Below are 6000 nucleotides of genomic sequence, written 5' to 3'. Positions count from 1 at the left end.
CCATGGAGGCACACGATTGTTGATGTTTACGCTATCCATGTGGGTCATTCAAATGTGACGATCATCGTTTAGCGGGGAAGGGGGGTGACACTCCATGTATTGAGTATTCGAGAAAAGCGTGACAGAGGGGTGAAAGTGAGTCAAAAATGCCCGAAAACTGATGGACGTAATTTTTTAAAGTTTTCATCAAGTGGCATCTTACCCCATGGCAGATGGCCTTTCTGTACCACTTCCGTTTTATGAACCAGTTTTTAACATCGCTAAAAATCGATGAAAATGCAATAGTTTAGTGAATATTTTTGCTGAAACATCGAGCAAATATTGTCTAGTTTCTATTACCACTTTGAAAGCTTAACAAATGAGGCTATATATCATTGAAAAATATGAAAGTTTGAAAAATGGCATCTTACCTCACTTTCCCCTACAGGTTGAGGAACAAGAACCGATTCTTCAACCTCAGCATAATAAACGTGCACAGCCATCCATCTCCGAAAGCACTGATGATGACAAGTACGCATTTTACGCGCAGCCCGAATGCGAGTACGATCTCTGCCCAAAGCATGACGTCAAGATCATCATAGGAGATCTAAATGCTCAGATAGGCCAGGAGGAGGTATTCACACCGACGCACAGTGGGCAGAAACGGGCTCATAATCGGACTTATTTAGAAGCCGCTGGTTTTGAAACTCGAACTGATGCATTTTCCATGGAAAATGAGCTGATAAATCGAATGGTGATGGTTTCATCCTGTGCAGACCTCGGGAAAGGGTTCATTTTGCCCCATTTTATCCTAAATCAGCCGTTTTCAATGGATATACTTTCATAGCTCTACGCGGCGCGTATATAATTGACGAATATGATACTACCATGTTTAACGAATAGAGTGATCAAGAGTTCATATAGTGCTGAGTCTAATAAGTGGCCCATTTTGCCCTATTTCACGCTAAATTTATAGTTTTTATGAATGTATGCCTTTAACTTCAATTGATTCATATTTTTTGTACATGAATGAACAAATTTCATGCTATTATATCTACAAAATTGCATGACGATGACAGCATGCTATGCTGTGTTCAAGAAGTGTCGTATTTTACCTCATTTTACCCTATATTACTATCGAGTTTCAAAACCAGCGGCTTCTAAATAAGTCCGATTACTAGCCCGTTTCTGTCCACTGTGCGACGATTGGAAAGTTCAGCGCCCAATAGCTGACGAACGAAAACAACTTACGACTAATTGATTTCTCCGCCTCCAAAAACATGGCCATACGTAGCACCTTTTTCTCACACAGCCTCCCTAATCGTTACACTTAGAGGTCACCACAGCAGACGGAATCGCAAATCGATCACGTTCTGATTGACGGACGGCACTTCTCCGACATTATCGACGTTAAGACCTACACAGTTAGAAAAAATCACCGACTTCGGTAATGTTTTACCGAAATCTCAACCGTTAAGTTTGTTTTACAGGAAAAATTCGGTGAAGGTAGTAACTTTTACCGAAGTTCGTTAGAGTTTGACAGATAAACGATAAAATTTTACCGAAATTTGTAATTTTTTTACAGAATTTCGTTAAAAATCCATTACCGAGCGCTCAGCGGTTGAGATTTCGGTAAAAATTACCGAACGCGATTAGCTGTGTATCGTGGCGTGAACATCGACTCCGTCCACTATCTGGTGATCGTCAAACTGCGCCAAAAACTTTCCGTCATCAATAATGTACGGTACCGGCGACCGCCACGGTACAACCTTGAGCGACTGAAGTAGCCGGACGAGGATTGTAGAGCGGTTTTGGAGGAGAAGAACGCAGCACGAGCGGTAATGCTGCAGCAAGGAACCTGGCAGAACGGGGAACGTTACAAACGGAAGCGGAAACAGCAGACCCGCCTCTTTTGCAGCGGAAAAAGCACCGCCTGGAAGAAGTGGAGTGTGAGGAAATGGAACTGCTGTGCCGTTCTCATGAAACACGGAAGTTCTACGAGAGTTGAGCTTCTCGTAGAACTTCCGTGTATCACGAGAACGGAACAGCTGTTCCATTTCCTCGCACTCTGCTTCTTCCAGGCAACGGCATCTTGTCGCGAGCCGAAATATGCAGGGATTAGGAATGGCGTGGAAGACGTAGGCACAGGAGACCACGACAGCCGAGGGAACGACTACGCCAATGCACTAGAGGACGGAAATGAGCCAACTGTCACGCTGAGGGAAGATAAAGATGCCATCCACAGCTCAAAATCAACAAAGCAGCTGGTAAAATGGTTTCGCAGCTAAACTCATCAAGATGAGCCCTGAAAAGTTGGCCGCTTGGCTGCACCGGTTGATAGTCAGGATCTGGGAAACCGAACAGCTACCGGAGGAGTGGAAGGAAAGGGACAATCTGCCCCATTCACAAGAAAGGCTATGCCATTTGGAATGTGAGAACTTCAGAGCGACCACTATTTTGAATGCCGCTGAATAAGTTCGTGGGAAGTTTTCAAGCCGGTTTCACCGACGACCGGTCGACAACGGACCACATCATCAATGTACGGCAAATCCTCCAGAAATGCCGTGAATACCAGGTTCCAACGCATCGCCTGTGCATCGACTTCAAGGCGGAGAGCTATGGAAAATCAATTTAAACACCGTAATTCCATTGAAACACAAATGAAATCAGTCGGGAAGCCCTTTAAAGGTTCCTGCTGCAGCAATCCCCTGAAATAACCCCGTGGAACGCCCTTGAAACTCCTCGGAACCCTATTTTTGGGCTCTCTGGGAACTTCGTGGAAACAGTCTTGGCCCCATCTCAAAAACCCAGGAGCAAGACCGGTTCTCCCAAACTATGCTTCCTCATTAAAGCAATAGAAATACACTAGAACTCCAATGGCGCTGTAGTCACTTTTCTCATTTAATTATTTAAATAACTTTAATTGCAGTAATTTACTATTTTTAGTGGCCATCATGTAGAGGACCTTTTGTTTTGGTAAAGAAATTTAACTTGACACTTCTAGTACCGCTGCTGACGCTGTAAGGGCGTGGCAAACTAGATGTTAGTCACACGAACAGTCGCGACATTGGACTTCTGTGGCTAGTTATTCTACTGTTTAAGCCTTGATTTGATTTATACACAAAATTTATTCAATTTATGCAAATTTTTAATTTATACACCTCCAGACTACGGCATAAAAAGAGGTTTCAGTGTATATTTCAGGAGTTGGAGAACGCAGTGTTGTGTCCTTTACCTATGCATGAACCTTAAAACAACGACGCCTTTCACCCCGATCTCTTCCATCTGTCTGCGAGAGGGATTGAATTGCGGAATCTCGGAACAGCGAGAGATGTAGAGAAAAATTTAAATAAATCTGCTTGGCGCGCTGCAAGTGGACGACCACCCAGGGCGCGAATCTTGCGAGGGAATCTCCTTCGGCTCCGCCGGCCGAACTGGGACTGACTGGGATGCTGTGTGTGTGCGATTCCCGCATGATTAGTCATCCCGATTTTCGGAATTCAGTTCCCGAGATCCCGATGGAAATTCTCTCCTTCAAGAACCTCTCAGCGCCGGGAATTTAATTTCCTGAGAAGGGGGTACTCCAACCAGCTGGTATGGGTCTGGCTCTGGCTCCGGCTCTCCCTCACTCACTCCAGGCTTCATTATTATTCCACCTTTCACCGGTGCGCGGGGTGATTTATTGGACGATGTTTCAAGTGTCACTTCACACACGTTTGTGTTCCATTCATTCTCGGTTGTGTTCTGGTGTAGCCTTCTGCTGTTGTTTCCTCAGTTGTACGTACATACACTTCTTTTGTTACTTTTTGTTATTGAACATCTATCGAGGGCTTGTTCGACACGAACACACAGAATGGAACGAATGATCACCAGTCACTAGAAGACAGAATGGTATCATCTTCAGGCACCACCAGGCGAAAAGGCGATTGTTGATGTTTTGCTTGAACGTTGATTTATACGTGATTTGGAAGAATAAATACCTCGTTCCTCGAGCTGTGTCTCTGGGTCTTTGGTGTGTTGCTGTTCGGAGGAGCCACTTGGGAAGAGAAAACATGCTTTCGTTTTGTGAGTGAAAGAAGCCTCTTGGAGGAGGCCATCACTTGAGCCATTCTTGAGTTGACTTGTTCAAACATTTAGCGCTCGTATGTTTGCTTTATCGATGTTCGTCTGTTCTTCGGTACTGAATGGGTATAATGTTATGCAAATATCGCCTTCGAAACACATGTTAATCCAGAATGTTTCAACATAAATATGCATATGAAAGCATAGGAAAGTTGATTAGGAACTGTGGGGATTTTTAAGTAATTATATCTCAACGAAACATTCATTAAGTTAGATTAGTTGAAGTTGTGGCTCTGCTGATATCTTTATGCATAATCCATCCAAATATCTACATTACACAATGATCCTGACTCCAGACATATGAGGAAAAGTACATTCAGTGTCTTTGAATGATTATTTAAGCAAATATGGTCTTCTACAAAATTGTTCTTGATGATGAGGCCCTGTTTCTTATGTTCATGAAAATTAGGATGATCCATGGCATCAAAGAAATTGCAACTGAACTGAAAAAGGATTAGATCTATCAATTCTGAGCAATTTTGGTAAAAAAGTAGCTTTAACACTGCCTCATTTAGAGCAATGTTCCTTAATTAGCTTAGGGTGGTTCAAGGGAAACCGGTTCTCTGGCTGAAGCTTTTTCAATTTTAATCTCATAAAAAATGCATAAGAAACACTAATAGAGCTTTTGAAAACGCGTTCTTTTGAAACGGGCGCTAACATTGTTGTTATCTTCTGTGGTTCAATAATTACTCAAAATGGTATACATAGAAAATGGAGAGATGTTATTTTTGTAAAACAAGAAAGAGATGCCTATTTTTTGAGGAAATCATCAGTATCATTTTAACGTAATGACACATAGCAACAATCCCTATTAAAAACTCTGAAATAGACCTGGGCACCGATTATATTTTGCGTGGCGGCGGAGTGAGGACCATTTTTGGCCGCCGGCGACGGCGTCTTCGGCATAACCGAAATTTGGCCATGAAGTAAACATTGGCGAAGCACAGAACTTGATTTCCCGGAGGAATTCCAGGAGAAATCCCCAAAGGAACTGCAGGAGGAATCTCTGATGGAACTCCTGGATGCAGGACCGAGAAATCCTTGTACGGAATTTTAGAGAAATCCCAGAAGAGATTTTCCGAGGAATCCCAGAATGGATTCCAGAAGTAATCCCAGAAGAATTGTAGGAAGAATCCTAGAAGGAATTCCACGAGAAATTTTCGAAGGAGTTTTAGAAAAATTACACAAAGAGTTCCAGGAAGAATCCCCGAAAGAAATCCTGGAGGAATCCCTGGAGGAATTCCAGGAGGAATTCCCGGAGGAATTATAGGAGGAATCCTTGAAGGAATTTCAAGAGGAATCTCCGAAGAAATCCAGGAAGGATTCTTAAAGGAATTCCAGGATGAATTTTCTAAGGAGAATTTCAAGAGGAATTCCCGAATGATTACTTGGACTAATCTCCAAACGTTGTCCAGCAGTAATCCTCAAAGGGTTTCCAGAAAAAAGCCCGGCAGGGCTTCCAGGAGAAATCCACAGAGGTTTTTTAAAAGGAATCTCCCAAGGATTTCCAAGAGAAATCTATGAAAAATTTCTAAGAGATTCACAAAAGAAATCTCCGCATGATTCCCAGAAGAAATCCCCTAAGGATTGCCTGAATAAATCCACAATTGATTTCCAGGAGGAATTTCAGCAGGATTTTCAGGAGGAATTCCCGGAGGATTTCCTGGGGGAGTTCCCGAAGGATTTCCAGGATCAATCCCAGAACGAATTCCTGAAAAATGCTAGAAGGTTTTCCTAAAAGAAACCTAGAAACAATTCCAGGAAGAACCTCAGAAGAAATTCCAGGAGAATGTTCTGAAAGATTTCCTAGAGGAATCCCTGAAGAGTTTCAAGAAGGAACCCACGAAGGATTCTCAAGAGAAACCCTCGAAGGAACTCCAGGAGGAAACCCTGAAGGAT

Source organism: Aedes albopictus, chromosome 2, assembly GCF_035046485.1.
Source record: "Aedes albopictus strain Foshan chromosome 2, AalbF5, whole genome shotgun sequence".
Lineage (NCBI taxonomy): Eukaryota > Metazoa > Arthropoda > Insecta > Diptera > Culicidae > Aedes > Aedes albopictus.
Note: the sequence above shows the minus strand (reverse complement) of the source record.